Genomic DNA, 7,691 nt, shown 5'->3' on the forward strand with positions numbered 1-7,691 from the left:
TTTTCTGTATCCTCACATTTTCATTTGAATTTTAGGATCAGTTTGTCAAATTCTATAAAAAAAACAAAGGCAGCTAGGATTTTATTAGCTTTGCATTGATTCTGCAGATCCTTTGGGAGATATTGTCATCTTAATATTAAATGTTCCAATTCATGAATATGGGATGTCTTTCTGTTTATTTAGGTATTTAAGTTTCTTCAACAATGTTTAATAATTTTTAATATGTCTTTTGCACTTTTGGTTACATTTATTCCTAATTATTTTTTTCTTTTTGATATTATTTTTAATTTAATTTTAAGATCATTCATTGTCAGTATACAAAAATACAATTGATTTTTTCATGTGTTGATCTTACATCTTGAAACTTTGCTTTACCTGTTTTTTGGTTCTAGTAGTTTTTTGTTTGTTCATAGATTCCTTAGGATTTTCTATCTACGAATTCATTTCATCTGAGATGAAGACAGTTTTACTTCTTCCTTCCCATTGTGGGTGCATTTTATTTATTTTTTTCTTGCCTAATTCTTAAGGCTAGAACTTCCACTACAAACTTGAATAGAAATAGCAAGAGTGGCTGTTCTTGTCTTATTCCTGATTTTAGAGGCAAACTTTTAAGGCTTTCATAGATGCTCTTTATCAGGTTCGGGAAGTTTTCCTTCTATTTTCAGTTTGTTGAATGTTTTTTTCATGAAAGGTGCTCAATTTTGTCAAATGCATTTTCTGCATCTTTTTTTTTTTTTTTTTGGCAGTTTTTGGCCAGGGCTGGGTTTGAACCTACCACCTCCGGCGTATGGGGTTGGCACCCTACTCCTTTGAGCCACAGATGCCACCCATTTTCTGCATCTAGTGAAATGATAATGTGGTTTTAGATGTTTATTCTATTAATATAATGTATTATAATGTTTAATTGTTCTATGTTGAATTATACTTGCATTCCTCATAAATTGGATAAATCCCAATTCATCATGGTATATAATTCTTTTTATATGTTGCTAGATTTGATTTACTAATTTTTTTTTAATGTTTTGAGACAGAGTCCCACTTTGTTACCCTGGGTAGAGAGTTATGGCATTGTCATAGCTCATAGCAACCTCAAACTCTTTGGCTCCAGTAATCCTCTTTGCCTCAGCATCCTGAGTAGCTGTGACTACAAGTGATGCCCAGCTAGTATTTCTATTTTTTTTTTTTAGGAGATGGGGTCTCACTCTTGCTCAGGCTGGTCTTCATCTCCTGAGCTCAGGCAATCCACTGCCCCAGCTTCACAGAGTGCTAGGATTACTGGTGGGAGCCACCTACACCCAGTCTTTTCTTCTCTCTCTCTCTCTCTTTTTTTTTTTCGAGACAGAGTCTCCTCTGTCACCCTGGGCTGAATGCTGTGGGGTCTTCATAGCTCACAGCAACCTCAAACTCCTGGAATCATGTGATCCTCCTACCTCAGCCTCCCGAGTAGCTGGGACTACAGGACACTGCCACAACATCTCCCTAATATTTCTATTATTAGTAGAGACTGGTCTTGCCCTTACTTAGGCTGGTCTCAAATTCCTGAGCCTAAGCAGTTTATCTGCCTCAGCCTCATAGAGTGCTAGGTTTATAGGCATGAACCACTGTGCCCAGGCCAGCCAATAGATTTTGAATTCTTTTCAGGCACCAGTCACTTTAGCAAGCACTTAACATACAATGACATGTGGAGCCCTTATAACAATTCTATGAGGTATAATTACCATTCTGCAATAAAGAAATTGAGGCACAGAGAGGTTAGGTAATTAGCCCACAGTCACATTGTCAGTAAGTGACAAAGTTGAGATAAAAACCCAGGATGGGAGGCTCGATGGCCCTGCTCTTAACCACCACATCACAAGGACGGCCAAAAAAAAAAAAAAAAAAAAAAAGATGGTACAAGAAGAAATGAAGTTTGGGATGGAGTCTAAATTCCTCATCAGGTACAAAGGCCCTTTTCTGCCTTTTTGGCCTTGTTTCCTGCTTTCATCTCACACCCCACCAAACTATTTGCCCATCCCCGACTGCATCAGGACACTTCAGGCCTTGGGTTTGCTTTAACATGGGCCCACCACACAGGCTTTCTGGGCATAGAGACCTAGACCCTGGTCCCCATTCCCTGCTGTACCTCCACACATAGTCTTATCCACTGTTACATCGAAGGATATAGAACTGAGAGACTTTCGAATTCATGCAGGGAGATTTTGTAATTTTCTAGGTAAAGAAACAGAAGCCTAGGGAAGAAGCACATATTGTCCAAAGTCACACATCAAATAACAGACAGGGAAGAACTGAGTTCCCCATTCCAAGGCCACAGCCCTTGTTTGTTGATGTGGCTGTCAACCATTCATTTGTCCTTTTAAGCAACACAGAGGAAAAAAAAAAGAATGGGAATGCAGCTATGCAGATAGCAGGTGATTTTGGTTACCTATTTCACTATTTTTGTTAATTCTTAAATACATTCCAATGTACTTCAGAGTGATCTAGAAACCCCAGATGCACCTGCAAGGTTGAAGCTGCATGAGAGGGTTGGATACCTCTGCTACTGCAGAAGGGCGTGCTGAGCAGAAGCACAACAATTGTGTCAAAGCACCTACCACTTCATGAACGGACCCAGAATCCATAGCATCTGGAAGGATAAGGAAGTTTCACTTCGCTTGGAGAGTAAGAGATTTGCCCCAAGCCTTAGTGCAAAAAAAAATAAAATAAAAAAATAAAAAAATAAAAAATGCAACTCCATCTGACAATCCACCAGATGCACTAGCCCTGCTGTGAAGACACCATTCATTTGTTCGTTCACTCAACACATTGGTTGGATGTCAAGGAAAGCCATGAGGACACCTACCCTCAAACGGGTGATGAGAGGCAGAATCAGGACATAAGGCACACATGGGGTCCCAGAGGAGGGAGTCATTCTGGTGAAGTCTGTACACATCACCTGATTTGAATTCTTTCTCTCCAACATTCTAGCTCTGGGACCTTCAATAAGTTACTTAGCAGTTCTTGGTCTCAGCTTGACTTTAAAATGGGTGGAGAGTGAAATAACAATGTCTACTACATGGACTTAGAATGAAGATGAAGTCTGATAACACCTGTAAAGCAGTTACAACTGTAGCGACTCATTATTGCTCAATAAAGGGCTTGTTCATTGTCAGAGGCCAAAGACTTCCTGTGTTAACCCTGTCTCCACCATCACCTGTCGGCCAACAGAGAACTTTCAGAAAACGACCTTCTTCCCAGAGCCTTCAATAGAGGGGTCAGTGCAGGCCATCTTTGTGAGTCTCCCTTACAAGCCATGTTAGTGTCTGAGGGCTCCTATAACCAAGTACCACAGACTGGGTGGCTTCAACAAGAGAAATAAATGTAGTATCTCCTACTTCGGGAGGCAGGGTAGTTCCTGCTGAGGGTTATGAGAGGAGGATCCATTCCAGGCCTCTCTCCCTGGCTTGAAGCTGGCCATCTTTTCCCTGTCTCTTCACATTGTCCTTCCTCTCAGTGCTTTTCTGTTTCTAAATTTCCACTTTTTATAATAGGGTCATTATCAATATATTGTATTAGGACCTACGCTAGTGACCTCACTTTAACTCAGTTACCTCTGTAAAGATCCGACCTCCAAATAAGGTCATACACATTCTGAGGTACCAGACGCTAGAACTTTAAAATATCAGTTTTGGGAGAATGCAGTTTAACCCCCAATAGAAGAGAAGAGAAAATTTAAATCTCCAACAAAGAACTATTTAGACATAAACATCTGGCAGATTGGGTTATTATTCAGTAATAGCTGCTTTTCTTTTCTGGGATGATTAAGTTACTCTGCTCCCTGAAAGTGAGTCTTAGCCATCGTGTCATTTCCAGGCAGAAACTTACCAGCCAGCTTGTGCCGTGCCATGCCACTGCTCCTGGCCATGTTTCAAGTGATTCCTGCTCTAGTTCCCAGACTGAGGACAACTATCAAGCGGCCATGTGTGAGTTAAGAATAAATCTTTATTTAGATAAGCTACTATGATTTAGAGGTTCTTTGTTACCTCAGTATAACCTAGACAAGGGGTGGACAAACTCTGGTCCTTGGGCCAAATCTTGCTTGCCATTTCTTTTATAAATAAAGTTTTATGAGAACATCACCAGGCTCATCCATTTGCCTATTGTCTATGGCTTCTTTCAAACTAGAGTAGTATCCCCTTATCTGCTGGGGACACAGTCCAAGACCTCCAGTGGATGCCTGAAACTGCAGATAGTCCTGAACCCTATACACACTAAGAATTTTCTTATACTGGACATCCATACCTATGATAAAGTTTAATTTATAAATTGGGCATAGTAAAAGATTTAAAATAATTGATGCTAAAATAAATCAATTCTAATAGTACAGTTTAATAAAAATAATTTTTTCTTTCCTTTTTATGTTAAGAATGTTTCACTTAAAGAAAACACTTCACAGCTTTTCTTTGGTATATCCAGATTGTCAGCATCACTACTCTGCACTTTAGGACTGTTATTAAATGAAATAAGGGTTACTTGAATGTAAGCACTGTGATAGCACCATGCTTGTTCTGATGGCTGTCATTAACTCTCCACCCAAGACAGCACTAAGTGACTGCCAAGGGAGCAGCATCAGAAGCATGGATAGCTGGATCGTGACTCATGTCCAGTGGGGCACAGCAAGACGGCTCAAGCTTTCATCATGCCACTCAAAACAGTGAGCAATTTAAAATTTACAACTTGTTTATTTCTGGAATTTTTCATTCAATATTTTTAGGCTACAGTTGACCATAGGTAACTGAACTGTGGAAAGCACAACTGCAGATAAGGGGGGACTACTATAAACAGCAGAGCTGAGTAGTTGTGACAGAAACTATGTGGTTTACAAATTCTAAAATATTAACTAGTTGTGGCTTTACAGAAAAATTTTGCCAGCCCCTGACCTAGATGATTCTTATTAATATATTAAAGGTTTTAATTTTTCTTCTTGGTTTCGGCTTGGCATTACGCAAACTTTGGTATGTAGTATAGTAATTATCATTCATTCATGAAGAGTTTGCAATTTCTTTTTAATTATATTTTAATCCGAGTTATTTAAAGGAGTAAAATTGAATTAGTTTATTTATTTATTTATTTTTGTATGGAACCATCCTTTTTCTTGCTAATAAATGCTATTATATTATGGTCAGAGAATGTGATATGTATGATTTTATTTTGAAAATTCATTAATATTTTGTGGCCAAATACACAGATTATGTTTGTAAATGATCCACATTTATTTGAAATGAGCATGTGTTTTCCTGTGTTAGATGATGAGTTATTTCTCTGTCTCTGACTCTCCTTTTTACCTACATGCTTGACGTTGTGAGTAATGTTAGATTCTTCTCCTGGTGTTTTTTGGCTTTTTGACTCATCCACAGCTAAGATCATACGTTAACTTCTTTTATGATCGTGCAATTGTCAACATTTGCCCATGTCCATCACTTTTCTTTGTATATTTTTAAAGATATGGTCTTATGTACATACCAGTTGATGCCTCTTATACCTTTCTGGTGAGTTATATGTTTCATGAACTGAAACATCTTTTCTTGCGTCTCTTTAGTAACTTTTTTAAAAATTTGAAGTATGCTTTTTCTGATATTAATACTTCTATACTTGCTTTCATTTGGTCAGCATTTGTCTGTTATGTTTCTTGAGTTTCTCTGGTTATCATTTCATTTAGAAATGTCTTTGGATTTTTTGAAACCACACAGAGAATCTTTGCCTTTTACCAGAAAGAGCTAATCCATTCACATTTATGGTCAATACAGATATATCGAGATTAATTTTGGTATTTTTGTCTGTTCTCTGTTTAAATTGCTTTCTGTTTTCAGTTTCCCTTTTCAGCTTTTAATTAGATTTGGAAATTTTCTTCATTTTTCTTTCTTTTTCCTGTGGTTGGATTAGATCAGATTCCAGTTCCAGTTGGTAATAGAAATTATAATGACCCCACCCTTCTGCACTATGTAAGTCATCATAATCATAGTATTTGTAGGGGAAATTGGATTTCCAGCGAAAAAGGCAGGTGGATACCAAAGTATAAGTTGTAAAAATAAAAGAGAGATAATCATGCTTGTGCACCAAGATTGTGAAAAGTTTTTATTCCATTTGAAATGAAGATAATAATCCAATATACTCTGTGTTACAGGAAGATAAAGAGATAAAAAGAGATAAAAAGAAATAAAAAATACAAGCTACTTCTAGTCTGCTGGTGTTTGTGAAGCTGCCTATAGTTCTACTTTAACAAATTATTTAAATTAATCCTCCAAGTTTTAGCTTTACCTAGGAATTAAAATCGATTGGGCAACTTTCCAGACATAAGGAAACGCGTAAGGCTAGATCAATATTGATTTTTCTCTATTTGCTAAGTTTCCTTTCTGCAGTGAAGCCCTCGGAGCAGATAAAAAGCTACAAAGCAAGATAAGGGGCAAAGTGTGGCTGCCGCCTCCCTCGAGATCCAAGAGAAATCGGTGTGGTTTATCATAGATCAAAAGAGAGAATATCTGTTCAACAGTAGCTTTGGATTTTGTTTACACGGCTCAAAATCCTGTTTGCACACCCTCGCTTTTTACTTCTTTCCTTCTCTACTCACAGTAAGCTTATTCCTTTTCCTAATGTTTCATCTCACATTTCATCAATTCATTTATTTGTTCATTGACCTGGTCAAAATTTTTCAAAGGTCCATAAAAATGGCAGATACTGATGATACAAAGAGGGACAAAAGGTCCTTGTTTCCCTTCTTCAGGCTCAGAAAATATCCCAACATATGGCACTTTGGCCGGCTGAGTATTTTGAACTAAAGGAGACTGGAAGTCTCTCTGACCTCTCCCGGCCCTGCCTCTCTCACTCCTCTTTCCTCTCCCAAAGCAAATCACAGGAACCAGACTTCCTTTTCCTAGGTGGGTTATAGAAACTAGAACTTCTCGCCCCCAAAGCAAGCTGTAAAACTTAGGAAGATTACTCTCTCCCTTCTCTCTTGCGAACCTTCATTCTGAGCAGTCCTGCCCTGTACCTTGGAGAAAGTAACGCTACCCAGAAAGGCTAAGAAGAATCTGAGCAGACAGGCCCTGTTGGCTTCCCGCCCCCATCCCAAGGTCTACTTCTATCAGGTCATGCCCTTTGGTCCAATTGCATTTCTACACAGCTGTCCATTCATCAAACTCGAGCGTAAAAATAGTTTTTCCTGGGCCTTTAAGCCTTCATTTCTGAGGGTTCCTATGTCATGTAATACTTTGATTAAATACGTTTGTTATGATTTCCTCTTGTTAACTTGCCTTTTGTTAGAGGAGTGTTGGCTGTGACCCTTGTGATAGGCAGGGAAAGGTATCACACATTCCTACTGCTATATTCAAGGTACCGGAGCCGGTTCTTAAAGGATGAATCGTAGGAATTCTAGGAAGAGTGAAAAATATGTACAGAATTCTTTTCTACTTCCATGGTTCTTCTCTAATATGTCTGGGATGACTATGGGATGTTAGGTGATGACAAAGACAGGTCAGGAAAGTCCCTGTATTGAGGCAATTATAGGAAATTCATGCTTCAGCTGACCCTTTGTGTGGGAAGGAGCCCTCCTGCTTGGGGGTCTCCTCTGAGGGCTCTGGTGCATGGTTCCTGAAATCAGTGTTCGAAATAACAAAGAGTGTGAAGGTGCAGGAGGAAGACACGAACGCCAGCATCAT

Source organism: Otolemur garnettii, unplaced genomic scaffold (genome assembly GCF_000181295.1).
Source record: "Otolemur garnettii isolate 467f Iridium unplaced genomic scaffold, OtoGar3 scaffold00001, whole genome shotgun sequence".
NCBI classification, from domain to species: Eukaryota; Metazoa; Chordata; class Mammalia; order Primates; family Galagidae; genus Otolemur; species Otolemur garnettii.